Source organism: Miniopterus schreibersii (genome assembly GCF_964146895.1).
Source record: "Miniopterus schreibersii genome assembly, chromosome: 21".
Lineage (NCBI taxonomy): Eukaryota > Metazoa > Chordata > Mammalia > Chiroptera > Miniopteridae > Miniopterus > Miniopterus schreibersii.
Genome location: NC_138123.1, coordinates 18,710,988 through 18,727,616, shown reverse-complemented (window position 1 = coordinate 18,727,616; position 16,629 = coordinate 18,710,988).

Below are 16,629 nucleotides of genomic sequence, written 5' to 3'. Positions count from 1 at the left end.
ACTCAGCCACTAGGCTTTTGCTTGCTCCTTCAAAGTCTTTGTCGAAACGTGTGTTTTCACTGCTGGAATACGTTTTGGGATGCATTGTTTCAATCTCTTGCAAGCCTCATGTTGTTTCTTACACAATGTGGAAAAATAAGGAGTATGTTTCCCAAATCATTTGAAATCCAGGAAAACGCACACTGCATCACTCTTGCACAAACACGCTCTTTCTCCTAATGTTTGAGAACATTCAAGATACCAGAAAAGAAGGGCATTTTGTAGTGAAATTCAGGCGGGTTTGAACAAAAGTACATTTCTATTGGTTGCAGAGTGCAAAACCATGATTGACTCCATGTTTTCGATGAAAACCTTACTTTTCCAAGTGACCTGAAGTAGGTCGTTCACAAAAAGATGTGTTTGCGTGTCTGTGGTGAAAGGAGCTCTAAGTTGTGTATTCAGTGCTAGAGAGTGACACACTCTACATAGGTTACACAGCGTTTTACGAGAACCAACATGCTAAAAACTGAAACTGCTACAAGGTGTGTGTAGCGTGCAGAAAGAAGGCTTGTCATTTCAAAGAAAGAAGAGGAAACCAAAATCCAGGTAGTGAAACGAACACACCAGTATGGGAGATGTGCATGTGGACAGTTTCAAGCAGAGGCTCTTTGTGGACACTTGGAAACAGAGCTGTGAAAAAATTTCGTACGAAGCGGGATTTGGCCAAAGTTGAAAGACCTTCCAAAACCAACCCTAAAGAACTTAGCCAAACAATGAATGTTGCAATGAACTCCTGCAGGAAAGGTGTCTCTATGACACAACTCCCGAGCAGGTAGCTACATTCTGCACAGTACAAAATGCATATGAATTCAAGGCTGAAAACTCACTCCAGAAGGAAGCAATGCGTGTGTTTCTCTCTGAAAGAACACTCAGCCAATAGGCTTTTGCTTGCTCCTTCAAAGTCTTTGTAGAAACATGTGTTTTCACTGCTGGAATACGTTTTGGGATGCATTGTTTCAATCTCTTGCAAGCCTCATGTTGTTTCTAACACAATGTGGAAAAATAAGGAGTATGTTTCCCAAATCACTTGAAATCCAGGAAAACGCACACTGCATCACTCTTGCACAAACACGCTCTTTCTCCTAATGTGTTGAGAACATTCAAGATACCAGAAAAGAAGGGCATTTTGTAGTGAAATTCAGACGGGTTTGTAGAAAAGTACATTTCTATTGGCTGCAGAGTGCAAAACCATGATTGACTTCATGGTCTCGATGAAAACCTTACATTTCCAAGTGACCTGAAGTAGGACGTTCACAAAAGGATGTGTTTGAGTGTCTGTGGTGAAGGGAGCTCTAAGTTGTGTATTCAGTGCTGGTAGTGACACACTCTACATAGGTTACACAGCGTTTTGCGAGCACCAACATGCTAAAAACTGAAACTGCTACAAGGTGTGTGTAGCGTGCAGAAAGAAGGCTTGTCATTTCAAAGAAAGAAGAGGAAACCAAAATCCAGGTAGTGAAACGAACACACCAGTATGGGAGATGTGCATGTGGACAGTTTCAAGCAGAGGCTCTTTGTGGACACTTGGAAACAGAGCTGTGAAAAAATTTCGTACGAAGCGGGATTTGGCCAAAGTTGAAAGACCTTCCAAAACCAACCCTAAAGAACTTAGCCAAACAATGAATGTTGCAATGAACTCCTGCAGGAAAGGTGTCTCCATGACACAACTCCCGAGCAGGTAGCTACATTCTGCACAGTACAAAATGCATATGAATTCAAGGCTGAAAACTCACTCCAGGAGGAAGCAATGCGTGTGTTTCTCTCTGAAAGAACACTAAGCCACTAGGCTTTTGCTTGCTCCTTCAAAGTCTTTGTAGAAACATGTGTTTTCACTGCTGGAATACGTTTTGGGATGCATTGTTTCAATCTCTTGCAAGCCTCATGTTGTTTCTAACAAAATGTGGAAAAATAAGGAGTATGTTTCCCAAATCACCTGAAATCCAGGAAAACGCACACTGCATCACTCTTGCACAAACACGCTCTTTCTCCTAATGTGTTGAGAACATTCAAGATACCAGAAAAGAAGGGCATTTTGTAGTGAAATTCAGACGGGTTTGTAGAAAAGTACATTTCTATTGGCTGCAGAGTGCAAAACCATGATTGACTTCATGGTCTCGATGAAAACCTTACATTTCCAAGTGACCTGAAGTAGGACGTTCACAAAAGGATGTGTTTGAGTGTCTGTGGTGAAGGGAGCTCTAAGTTGTGTATTCAGTGCTGGTAGTGACACACTCTACATAGGTTACACAGCGTTTTGCGAGCACCAACATGCTAAAAACTGAAACTGCTACAAGGTGTGTGTAGCGTGCAGAAAGAAGGCTTGTCATTTCAAAGAAAGAATAGGAAACCAAAATCCCGGTAGTGAAACGAACACACCAGTATGGGAGATGTGCATGTGGACATTTTCAAGCAGGGGCTCTTTGTGGACACTTGGGAACAGCGCTGTGAAAAAATTTCGTACGAAGCGGGATTTGGCCAAAGTTGAAAGACCTTCCAAAACCAACCCTAAAGAACTTAGCTAAACAATGAATGTTGCAATAAACTCCTGCAGGAAAGGTGCATCTATGACACAACTCCCGAGCAGGTAGCTACATTCTGCACAGTACAAAATGCATATGAATTCAAGGCTGAAAACTCACTCCAGAAGGAAGCAATGCGTGTGTTTCTCTCTGAAAGAACACTCAGCCACTAGGCTTTTGCTTGCTCCTTCAAAGTCTTTGTAGAAACATGTGTTTTCACTGCTGGAATACGTTTTGGGATGCATTGTTTCAATCTCTTGCAAGCCTCATGTTGTTTCTTACACAATGTGGAAAAATAAGGAGTATGTTTCCTAAATCACTTGAAATCCAGGAAAACGCACACTGCATCACTCTTGCACAAACACGCTCTTTCTCCTAATGTGTTGAGAACATTCAAGATACCAGAAAAGAAGGGCATTTTGTAGTGAAATTCAGACGGGTTTGTAGAAAAGTTCATTTCTATTGGCTGCAGAGTGCAAAACCATGATTGACTTCATGGCCTAGATGAAAACCTTACATTTACAAGTGACCTGAAGTAGGACGTTCACAAAAAGATGTGTTTGCGTGTCTGTGGTGAAAGGAGCTCTAAGTTGTGTATTCAGTGCTGGAGAGTGACACACTCTACATAGGTTACAGAGCGTTTTGCGAGCAACAACATGCTAAAAACTGAAACTGCTACAAGGTGTGTGTAGCGTGCAGAAAGAAGGCTTGTCATTTCAAAGAAAGAAGAGGAAACCAAAATCCAGGTAGTGAAACGAACACACCAGTATGGGAGATGTGCATGTGGACAGTTTCAAGCAGAGGCTCTTTGTGGACACTTGGAAACAGCGCTGTGAAAAAATTTCGTACGAAGCGGGATTTGGCCAAAGTTGAAAGACCTTCCAAAACCAACCCTAAAGAACTTAGCCAAACAAGGAATGTTGCAATGAACTCCTGCAGGAAAGGTGTCTCTATGACACAACTCCCGAGCAGGTAGCTACATTCTGCACAGTACAAAATGCATATGAATTCCAAGCTGAAAACTCACTCCAGAAGGAAGCAGTGCGTGTGTTTCTTTCTGAAAGAACACTCAGCCACTAGGCTTTTGCTTGCTCCTTCAAAGTCTTTGTCGAAACGTGTGTTTTCACTGCTGGAATACGTTTTGGGATGCATTGTTTCAATCTCTTGCAAGCCTCATGTTGTTTCTTACACAATGTGGAAAAATAAGGAGTATGTTTCCCAAATCATTTGAAATCCAGGAAAACGCACACTGCATCACTCTTGCACAAACACGCTCTTTCTCCTAATGTTTGAGAACATTCAAGATACCAGAAAAGAAGGGCATTTTGTAGTGAAATTCAGGCGGGTTTGAACAAAAGTACATTTCTATTGGTTGCAGAGTGCAAAACCATGATTGACTCCGTGTTTTCGATGAAAACCTTACTTTTCCAAGTGACCTGAAGTAGGTCGTTCACAAAAAGATGTGTTTGCGTGTCTGTGGTGAAAGGAGCTCTAAGTTGTGTATTCAGTGCTGGAGAGTGACACACTCTACATAGGTTAGACAGCGTTTTGCGAGCACCAACATGCTAAAAACTGAAACTGCTACAAGGTGTGTGTAGCGTGCAGAAAGGCTTGTCATTTCACAGAAAGAAGAGGAAACCAAAATCCAGGTAGTGAAACGAACACACCAGTATGTGAGATGTGCATGTGGACAGTTTCAAGCAGAGGCTCTTTGTGGACACTTGGGAACAGCGCTGTGAAAAAATTTCGTACGAAGCGGGATTTGGCCAAAGTTGAAAGACCTTCCAAAACCAACCCTAAAGAACTTAGCCAAACAATGAATTTTGCAATAAACTCCTGCAGGAAAGGTGCATCTATGACACAACTCCCGTGCAGGTAGCTACATTCTGCACAGTAGAAAATGCATATGAATTCAAGGCTGAAAACTCACTCCAGAAGGAAGCAATGCGTGTGTTTCTCTCTGAAAGAACACTCTGCCACTAGGCTTTTGCTTGCTCCTTCAAAGTTTTTGTAGAAACATGTGTTTTCACTGCTGGAATACGTTTTGGGATGCATTGTTTCAATCTCTTGCAAGCCTCATGTTGTTTCTAACACAATGTGGAAAAATAAGGAGTATGTTTCCCAAATCACTTGAAATCCAGGAAAACGCACACTGCATCACTCTTGCACAAACACGCTCTTTCTCCTAATGTGTTGAGAACATTCAAGATACCAGAAAAGAAGGGCATTTTGTAGTGAAATTCAGACGGGTTTGTAGAAAAGTACATTTCTATTGGCTGCAGAGTGCAAAACCATGATTGACTTCATGGTCTAGATGAAAACCTTACATTTACAAGTGACCTGAAGTAGGACGTTCACAAAAAGATGTGTTTGCGTGTCTGTGGTGAAAGGAGCTCTAAGTTCTGTATTCAGTGCTGGAGAGTGACACACTCTACATAGGTTACACAGCGTTTTGCGAGCACCAACATGGTAAAAACTGAAACTGCTACAAGGTGTGTGTAGCGTGCAGAAAGAAGGCTTGTCATTTCAAAGAAAGAAGAGGAAACCAAAATCCAGGTAGTGAAACGAACACACCAGTATGGGAGATGTGCATGTGGACAGTTTCAAGCAGAGTCTCTTTGTGGACACTTGGAAACAGCGCTGTGAAGAAATTTCGTACGAAGCGGGATTTGGCCAAAGATGAAAGACCTTCCAAAACCAACCCTAAAGAACTTAGCCAAACAATGAATGTTGCAATGAACTCCTGCAGGAAAGGTGTCTCTATGACACAACTCCCGAGCAGGAGGCTACATTCTGCACAGTACAAAATGCATATGAATTCCAAGCTGAAAACTCACTCCAGAAGGAAGCAGTGCGTGTGTTTCTCTCTGAAAGAACACTCAGCCACTAGGCTTTTGCTTGCTCCTTGAAAGTCTTTGACGAAACGTGTGTTTTCACTGCTGGAATACGTTTTGGGATGCATTGTTTCAATCTCTTGCAAGCCTCATGTTGTTTCTTACACAATGTGGAAAAATAAGGAGTATGTTTCCCAAATCACTTGAAATCAAGGAAAACGCACACTGCATCACTCTTGCACAAACACGCTCTTTCTCCTAATGTGTTGAGAACATTCAAGATACCAGAAAAGAAGGGCATTTTGTAGAGAAATTCAGACGGGTTTGAATAAAAGTACATTTCTATTGGCTGTAGGGTGCAAAACCCTGATTGACTTCATGTTCTCGATGAAAACCTTACATTTCCAAGTGACCTGAAGTAGGACGTTCACAAAAAGATGTGTTTGCGTGTCTGTGGTGAAAGGAGCTCTAAGTTGTGTATTCAGTGCTGGAGAGTGACACACTCTACATAGGTTACACAGCGTTTTGCGAGTACCAACATGCTAAAAACTGAAACTGCTACAAGGTGTGTGTAGCGTGCAGAAAGAAGGCTTGTCATTTCAAAGAAAGAAGAGGAAACCAAAATCCAGGTAGTGAAACGAACACACCAGTATGGGAGATGTGCATGTGGACAGTTTCAAGCAGAGGCTCTTTGTGGACACTTGGGAACAGCGCTGTGAAAAAATTTCATACGAAGCGGGATTTGGCCAAAGTTGAAAGACCTTCCAAAACCAACCCTAAAGAACTTAGCCAAACAATGAATGTTGCAATAAACTGCTGCAGGAAAGGTGCATCTATGACACAACTCCCTGGCAGGTAGCTACATTCTGCACAGTACAAAATGCATATGAATTCAAGGCTGAAAACTCACTGAAGAAGGAAGCAATGCGTGTGTTTCTCTCTGAAAGAACACTCAGCCACTAGGCCTTTGCATGCTCCTTCAAAGTCTTTGTAGAAACATGTGTTTTCACTGCTGGAATACGTTTTGGGATGCATTGTTTCAATCTCTTGCAAGCCTTCTGTTGTTTCTTACACAATGTGGAAAAATAAGGAGTATGTTTCCCAAATCACTTGAAATCAACGAAAACGCACACTGCATCACTCTTGCACGAACACGCTCTTTCTCCTAATGTGTTGAGAACATTCAAGATACCAGAAAAGAAGGGCATTTTGTAGTGAAATTCAGACGGGTTTGAACAAAAGTTCATTTCTATTGGCTGCAGAGGGCAAAACCATGATTGACTTCATGGTCTCGATGAAAACCTTACATTTACAAGTGACATGAAGTAGGACGTTCACAAAAGGATGTGTTTGAGTGTCTGTGGTGAAAGGAGTTCTAATTTGTGTATTCAGTGCTGGTAGTGACACACTCTACATAGGTTACACAGCGTTTTGCGAGCACCAACATGCTAAAAACTGAAACTGCTACAAGGTGTGTGTAGCGTGCAGAAAGAAGGCTTGTCATTTCAAAGAAAGAAGAGGAAACCAAAATCCAGGTAGTGAAACGAACACACCAGTATGGGAGATGTGCATGTGGACAGTTTCAAGCAGAGGCTCTTTGTGGACACTTGGAAACAGAGCTGTGAAAAAATTTCGTACGAAGCGGGATTTGGCCAAAGTTGAAAGGCCTTCCAAAACCAACCCTAAAGAACTTAGCCAAACAATGAATGTTGCAATGAACTCCTGCAGGAAAGGTGTCTCTATGACACAACTCCCGAGCAGGTAGCCACATTCTGCACAGTACAAAATGCATATGAATTCCAAGCTGAAAACTCACTCCAGAAGGAAGCAGTGCGTGTGTTTCTCTCTGAAAGAACACTCAGCCACTAGGCTTTTGCTTGCTCCTTGAAAGTCTTTGTCGAAACGTGTGTTTTCACTGCTGGAATACGTTTTGGGATGCATTGTTTCAATCTCTTGCAAGCCTCATGTTTTTTCTTACACAATGTGGAAAAATAAGGAGTATGTTTCCCAAATCACTTGAAATCAAGGAAAACGCACACTGCATCACTCTTGCACAAACACGCTCTTTCTCCTAATGTGTTGAGAACATTCAAGATACCAGAAAAGAAGGGCATTTTGTAGAGAAATTCAGACGGGTTTGAATAAAAGTACATTTCTATTGGCTCTAGGGTGCAAAACCCTGATTGACTTCATGTTCTCGATGAAAACCTTACATTTCCAAGTGACCTGAAGTAGGACGTTCACAAAAAGATGTGTTTGCGTGTCTGTGGTGAAAGGAGCTCTAAGTTGTGTATTCAGTGCTGGAGAGTGACACACTCTACATAGGTTACACAGCGTTTTGCGAGTACCAACATGCTAAAAACTGAAACTGCTACAAGGTGTGTAGCGTGCAGAAAGAAGGCTTGTCATTTCAAAGAAAGAAGAGGAAACCAAAATCCAGGTAGTGAAACGAACACACCAGTATGGGAGATGTGCATGTGGACAGTTTCAAGCAGAGGCTCTTTGTGGACACTTGGGAACAGCGCTGTGAAAAAATTTCATACGAAGCGGGATTTGGCCAAAGTTGAAAGACCTTCCAAAACCAACCCTAAAGAACTTAGCCAAACAATGAATGTTGCAATAAACTGCTGCAGGAAAGGTGCATCTATGACACAACTCCCTGGCAGGTAGCTACATTCTGCACAGTACAAAATGCATATGAATTCAAGGCTGAAAACTCACTGAAGAAGGAAGCAATGCGTGTGTTTCTCTCTGAAAGAACACTCAGCCACTAGGCCTTTGCATGCTCCTTCAAAGTCTTTGTAGAAACATGTGTTTTCACTGCTGGAATACGTTTTGGGATGCATTGTTTCAATCTCTTGCAAGCCTCCTATTGTTTCTTACACAATGTGGAAAAATAAGGAGTATGTTTCCCAAATCACTTGAAATCAAGGAAAACGCACACTGCATCACTCTTGCACAAACACGCTCTTTCTCCTAATGTGTTGAGAACATTCAAGATACCAGAAAAGAAGGGCATTTTGTAGTGAAATTCAGACGGGTTTGTAGAAAAGTACATTTCTGTTGGCTGCAGAGTGCAAAACCATGATTGACTTCATGTTCTCGATGAAAACCTTACATTTCCAAGTGACATGAAGTAGGACGTTCACAAAAGGATGTGTTTGAGTGTCGGTGGTGAAAGGAGCTCTAAGTTGTGTATTCAGTGCTGGAGAATGACACACTCTACATATGTTACACAGCGTTTTGCGAGCACCAACATGCTAAAAACTGAAACTGCTACAAGGTGTGTGTAGCGTGCAGAAAGAAGGCTTCTCATTTCAAAGAAAGAAGAGGAAACCAAAATCCAGGTAGTGAAACGAACACACCAGTATGGGAGATGTGCATGTGGACAGTTTCAAGCAGAGGCTCTTTGTGGACACTTGGAAACAGAGCTGTGAAAAAATTTCGTACGAAGCGGGATTTGGCCAAAGTTGAAAGGCCTTCCAAAACCAACCCTAAAGAACTTAGCCAAACAAGGAATGTTGCAATGAACTCCTGCAGGAAAGGTGTCTCTATGACACAACTCCTGAGCAGGTAGCTACATTCTGCACAGTACAAAATGCATATGAATTCCAAGCTAAAACTCACTCCAAAAGGAAGCAGTGCGTGTGTTTCTTTCTGAAAGAACACTCAGCCACTAGGCTTTTGCTTGCTCCTTCAAAGTCTTTGTAGAAACGTGTGTTTTCACTGCTGGAATACGTTTTGGGATGCATTGTTTCAATCTCTTGCAAGCCTCATGTTGTTTCTAACAGAATGTGGAAAAATAAGGAGTATGTTTCCCAAATCACTTGAAATCCAGGAAAACGCACACTGCATCACTCTTGCACGAACACGCTCTTTCTCCTAATGTGTTGAGAACATTCAAGATACCAGAAAAGAAGGGCATTTTGTAGTGAAATTCAGACGGGTTTGAACAAAAGTTCATTTCTATTGGCTGCAGAGGGCAAAACCATGATTGACTTCATGGTCTCGATGAAAACCTTACATTTACAAGTGACATGAAGTAGGACGTTCACAAAAGGATGTGTTTGAGTGTCTGTGGTGAAAGGAGTTCTAATTTGTGTATTCAGTGCTGGTAGTGACACACTCTACATAGGTTACACAGCGTTTTGCGAGCACCAACATGCTAAAAACTGAAACTGCTACAAGGTGTGTGTAGCGTGCAGAAAGAAGGCTTGTCATTTCAAAGAAAGAAGAGGAAACCAAAATCCAGGTAGTGAAACGAACACACCAGTATGGGAGATGTGCATGTGGACAGTTTCAAGCAGAGGCTCTTTGTGGACACTTGGAAACAGAGCTGTGAAAAAATTTCGTACGAAGCGGGATTTGGCCAAAGTTGAAAGGCCTTCCAAAACCAACCCTAAAGAACTTAGCCAAACAATGAATGTTGCAATGAACTCCTGCAGGAAAGGTGTCTCTATGACACAACTCCCGAGCAGGTAGCCACATTCTGCACAGTACAAAATGCATATGAATTCCAAGCTGAAAACTCACTCCAGAAGGAAGCAGTGCGTGTGTTTCTTTCTGAAAGAACACTCAGCCACTAGGCTTTTGCTTGCTCCTTCAAAGTCTTTGTAGAAACGTGTGTTTTCACTGCTGGAATACGTTTTGGGATGCATTGTTTCAATCTCTTGCAAGCCTCATGTTGTTTCTTACACAATGTGGAAAAATAAGGAGTATGTTTCCCAAATCACTTGAAATCCAGGAAAACGCACACTGCATCACTCTTGCACAAACACGCTCTTTCTCTTAATGTGTTGAGAACATTCAAGATACCAGAAAAGAAGGGCATTTTGTAGTGAAATTCAGACGGGATTGAACAAAAGTACATTTCTATTGGCTGCAGAGTGCAAAACCATGATTGACTTCATGTTCTCGATGAAAACCTTACATTTCCAAGTGACATGAAGTAGGACGTTCACAAAAAGATGTGTTTGAGTGTCTGTGGTGAAGGGAGCTCTAAGTTGTGTATTCAGTGCTGGTAGTGACACACTCTACATACGTTACACAGCGTTTTGCGAGCACCAACATGCTAAAAACTGAAACTGCTACAAGGTGTGTGTAGCGTGCAGAAAGAAGGCTTGTCATTTCAAAGAAAGAAGAGGAAACCAAAATCCAGGTAGTGAAACGAACACACCAGTATGGGAGATGTGCATGTGGACAGTTTCAAGCAGAGGCTCTTTGTGGACACTTGGGAACAGAGCTGTGAAAAAATTTCGTACGAAGCGGGATTTGGCCAAAGTTGAAAGACCTTCCAAAACCAACCCTAAAGAACTTAGCCAAACAATGAATGTTGCAATAAACTCCTGCCGGAAAGGTGCATCTATGACACAACTCCCGAGCAGGTAGCTACATTCTGCAGAGTACAAAATGCATATGAATTCAAAGCTGAAAACTCACTCCAGAAGGAAGCAATGCGTGTGTTTCTCTCTGAAAGAACACTCAGCCACTAGGCTTTTGCTTGCTCCGTCAAAGTCTTTGTAGAAACATGTGTTTTCACTGCTGGAATACGTTTTGGGATGCATTGTTTCAATCTCTTGCAAGCCTCATGTTGTTTCTAACACAATGTGGAAAAATAAGGAGTATGTTTCCCAAATCACTTGAAATCCAGGAAAACGCACACTGCATCACTCTTGCACAAACACGCTCTTTCTCCTAATGTGTTGAGAACATTCAAGATACCAGAAAAGAAGGGCATTTTGTAGTGAAATTCAGACGGGTTTGTAGAAAAGTACATTTCTATTGGCTGCAGAGTGCAAAACCATGATTGACTTCATGGTCTAGATGAAAACCTTACATTTACAAGTGACCTGAAGTAGGACGTTCACAAAAAGATGTGTTTGCGTGTCTGTGGTGAAAGGAGCTCTAAGTTGTGTATTCAGTGCTGGTAGTGACACACTCTACATAGGTTACACAGCGTTTTGCGAGCACCAACATGCTAAAAACTGAAACTGCTACAAGGTGTGTGTAGCGTGCAGAAAGAAGGCTTGTCATTTCAAAGAAAGAAGAGGAAACCAAAATCCAGGTAGTGAAACGAACACACCAGTATGGGAGATGTGCATGTGGACAGTTTCAAGCAGAGGCTCTTTGTGGACACTTGGGAACAGCGCTGTGAAAAAATTTCGTACGAAGCGGGATTTGGCCAAGGTTGAAAGACCTTCCAAAACCAACCCTAAAGAACTTAGCCAAACAATGAATGTTGCAATAAACTGCTGCAGGAAAGGTGCATCTATGACACAACTCCCTGGCAGGTAGCTACATTCTGCACAGTACAAAATGCATATGAATTCAAGGCTGAAAACTCACTGAAGAAGGAAGCAATGCGTGTGTTTCTCTCTGAAAGAACACTCAGCCACTAGGCCTTTGCATGCTCCTTCAAAGTCTTTGTAGAAACATGTGTTTTCACTGCTGGAATACGTTTTGGGATGCATTGTTTCAATCTCTTGCAAGCCTCCTGTTGTTTCTTACACAATGTGGAAAAATAAGGAGTATGTTTCCCAAATCACTTGAAATCAAGGAAAACGCACACTGCATCACTCTTGCACAAACACGCTCTTTCTCCTAATGTGTTGAGAACATTCAAGATACCAGAAAAGAAGGGCATTTTGTAGTGAAATTCAGACGGGTTTGTAGAAAAGTACATTTCTGTTGGCTGCAGAGTGCAAAACCATGATTGACTTCATGTTCTCGATGAAAACCTTACATTTCCAAGTGACATGAAGTAGGACGTTCACAAAAGGATGTGTTTGAGTGTCGGTGGTGAAAGGAGCTCTAAGTTGTGTATTCAGTGCTGGAGAATGACACACTCTACATATGTTACACAGCGTTTTGCGAGCACCAACATGCTAAAAACTGAAACTGCTACAAGGTGTGTGTAGCGTGCAGAAAGAAGGCTTCTCATTTCAAAGAAAGAAGAGGAAACCAAAATCCAAGTAGTGAAACGAACACACCAGTATGGGAGATGTGCATGTGGACAGTTTCAAGCAGAGGCTCTTTGTGGACACTTGGAAACAGAGCTGTGAAAAAATTTCGTACGAAGCGGGATTTGGCCAAAGTTGAAAGGCCTTCCAAAACCAACCCTAAAGAACTTAGCCAAACAAGGAATGTTGCAATGAACTCCTGCAGGAAAGGTGTCTCTATGACACAACTCCTGAGCAGGTAGCTACATTCTGCACAGTACAAAATGCATATGAATTCCAAGCTAAAACTCACTCCAAAAGGAAGCAGTGCGTGTGTTTCTTTCTGAAAGAACACTCAGCCACTAGGCTTTTGCTTGCTCCTTCAAAGTCTTTGTAGAAACGTGTGTTTTCACTGCTGGAATACGTTTTGGGATGCATTGTTTCAATCTCTTGCAAGCCTCATGTTGTTTCTAACAGAATGTGGAAAAATAAGGAGTATGTTTCCCAAATCACTTGAAATCCAGGAAAACGCACACTGCATCACTCTTGCACGAACACGCTCTTTCTCCTAATGTGTTGAGAACATTCAAGATACCAGAAAAGAAGGGCATTTTGTAGTGAAATTCAGACGGGTTTGAACAAAAGTTCATTTCTATTGGCTGCAGAGGGCAAAACCATGATTGACTTCATGGTCTCGATGAAAACCTTACATTTACAAGTGACATGAAGTAGGACGTTCACAAAAGGATGTGTTTGAGTGTCTGTGGTGAAAGGAGTTCTAATTTGTGTATTCAGTGCTGGTAGTGACACACTCTACATAGGTTACACAGCGTTTTGCGAGCACCAACATGCTAAAAATTGAAACTGCTACAAGGTGTGTGTAGCGTGCAGAAAGAAGGCTTGTCATTTCAAAGAAAGAAGAGGAAACCAAAATCCAGGTAGTGAAACGAACACACCAGTATGGGAGATGTGCATGTGGACAGTTTCAAGCAGAGGCTCTTTGTGGACACTTGGAAACAGAGCTGTGAAAAAATTTCGTACGAAGCGGGATTTGGCCAAAGTTGAAAGGCCTTCCAAAACCAACCCTAAAGAACTTAGCCAAACAATGAATGTTGCAATGAACTCCTGCAGGAAAGGTGTCTCTATGACACAACTCCCGAGCAGGTAGCCACATTCTGCACAGTACAAAATGCATATGAATTCCAAGCTGAAAACTCACTCCAGAAGGAAGCAGTGCGTGTGTTTCTTTCTGAAAGAACACTCAGCCACTAGGCTTTTGCTTGCTCCTTCAAAGTCTTTGTAGAAACGTGTGTTTTCACTGCTGGAATACGTTTTGGGATGCATTGTTTCAATCTCTTGCAAGCCTCATGTTGTTTCTTACACAATGTGGAAAAATAAGGAGTATGTTTCCCAAATCACTTGAAATCCAGGAAAACGCACACTGCATCACTCTTGCACAAACACGCTCTTTCTCTTAATGTGTTGAGAACATTCAAGATACCAGAAAAGAAGGGCATTTTGTAGTGAAATTCAGACGGGATTGAACAAAAGTACATTTCTGTTGGCTGCAGAGTGCAAAACCATGATTGACTTCATGTTCTCGATGAAAACCTTACATTTCCAAGTGACATGAAGTAGGACGTTCACAAAAAGATGTGTTTGAGTGTCTGTGGTGAAGGGAGCTCTAAGTTGTGTATTCAGTGCTGGTAGTGACACACTCTACATACGTTACACAGCGTTTTGCGAGCACCAACATGCTAAAAACTGAAACTGCTACAAGGTGTGTGTAGCGTGCAGAAAGAAGGCTTGTCATTTCAAAGAAAGAAGAGGAAACCAAAATCCAGGTAGTGAAACGAACACACCAGTATGGGAGATGTGCATGTGGACAGTTTCAAGCAGAGGCTCTTTGTGGACACTTGGGAACAGAGCTGTGAAAAAATTTCGTACGAAGCGGGATTTGGCCAAAGTTGAAAGACCTTCCAAAACCAACCCTAAAGAACTTAGCCAAACAATGAATGTTGCAATAAACTCCTGCCGGAAAGGTGCATCTATGACACAACTCCCGAGCAGGTAGCTACATTCTGCAGAGTACAAAATGCATATGAATTCAAAGCTGAAAACTCACTCCAGAAGGAAGCAATGCGTGTGTTTCTCTCTGAAAGAACACTCAGCCACTAGGCTTTTGCTTGCTCCGTCAAAGTCTTTGTAGAAACATGTGTTTTCACTGCTGGAATACGTTTTGGGATGCATTGTTTCAATCTCTTGCAAGCCTCATGTTGTTTCTAACACAATGTGGAAAAATAAGGAGTATGTTTCCCAAATCACTTGAAATCCAGGAAAACGCACACTGCATCACTCTTGCACAAACACGCTCTTTCTCCTAATGTGTTGAGAACATTCAAGATACCAGAAAAGAAGGGCATTTTGTAGTGAAATTCAGACGGGTTTGTAGAAAAGTACATTTCTATTGGCTGCAGAGTGCAAAACCATGATTGACTTCATGGTCTAGATGAAAACCTTACATTTACAAGTGACCTGAAGTAGGACGTTCACAAAAAGATGTGTTTGCGTGTCTGTGGTGAAAGGAGCTCTAAGTTGTGTATTCAGTGCTGGTAGTGACACACTCTACATAGGTTACACAGCGTTTTGCGAGCACCAACATGCTAAAAACTGAAACTGCTACAAGGTGTGTGTAGCGTGCAGAAAGAAGGCTTGTCATTTCAAAGAAAGAAGAGGAAACCAAAATCCAGGTAGTGAAACGTACACACCAGTATGGGAGATGTGCATGTGGACAGTTTCAAGCAGAGGCTCTTTGTGGACACTTGGGAACAGCGCTGTGAAAAAATTTCGTACGAAGCGGGATTTGGCCAAGGTTGAAAGACCTTCCAAAACCAACCCTAAAGAACTTAGCCAAACAATGAATGTTGCAATAAACTCCTGCAGGAAAGGTGCATCTATGACACAACTCCCGAGCAGGTAGCTACATTCTGCACAGTACAAAATGCATATGAATTCAAGGCTGAAAACTCACTCCAGAAGGAAGCAATGCGTGTGTTTCTCTCTGAAAGAACACTCAGCCACTAGGCTTTTGCTTGCTCCTTCAAAGTCTTTGTAGAAACCTGTGTTTTCACTGCTGGAATACGTTTTGGGATGCATTGTTTCAATCTCTTGCAAGCCTCATGTTGTTTCTAACACAATGTGGAAAAATAAGGAGTATGTTTCCCAAATCACTTGAAATCCAGGAAAACGCACACTGCATCACTCTTGCACAAACACGCTCTTTCTCCTAATGTGTTGAGAACATTCAAGATACCAGAAAAGAAGGGCATTTTGTAGTGAAATTCAGACGGGTTTGTAGAAAAGTACATTTCTATTGGCTGCAGAGTGCAAAACCATGATTGACGTCATGGTCTAGCTTAAAACCTTACATTTACAAGTGACCTGAAGTAGGACGTTCACAAAAAGATGTGTTTGCGTGTCTGTGGTGAAAGGAGCTCTAAGTTGTGTATTCAGTGCTGGAGAGTGACACACTCTACATAGGTTACACAGCGTTTTGCGAGAACCAACATGCTAAAAACTGAAACTGCTACAAGGTGCGTGTAGCGTGCAGAAAGAAGGCTTGTCATTTCAAAGAAAGAAGAGGAAACCAAAATCCAGGTAGTGAAACGAACACACCAGTATGGGAGATGTGCATGTGGACAGTTTCAAGCAGAGGCTCTTTGTGGACACTTGGGAACAGCGCTGTGAAAAAATTTCGTACGAAGCGGGATTTGGCCAAAGTTGAAAGACCTTCCAAAACCAACCCTAAAGAACTTAGCCTAACAATGAATGTTGCAATAAACTCCTGCAGGAAAGGTGCATCTATGACACAACTCCATGGCAGGTAGCTACATTCTGCACCGTACAAAATGCATATGAATTCAAGGCTGAAACCTCACTGCAGAAGGAAGCAATGCGTGTGTTTCTCTCTGAAAGAACACTCAGCCACTAGGCTTTTGCTTGCTCCTTCAAAGTCTTTGTAGAAACATGTGTTTTCACTGCTGGAATACGTTTTGGGATGCATTGTTTCAATCTCTTGCAAGCCTCATGTTGTTTCTAACACAATGTGGAAAAATAAGGAGTATGTTTCCCAAATCACTTGAAATCCAGGAAAACGCACACTGCATCACTCTTGCACAAACACGCTCTTTCTCCTAATGTGTTGAGAACATTCAAGATACCAGAAAAGAAGGGCATTTTGTAGTGAAATTCAGACGGGTTTGAACAAAAGTACATTTCTATTGGCTGCAGAGTGCAAAA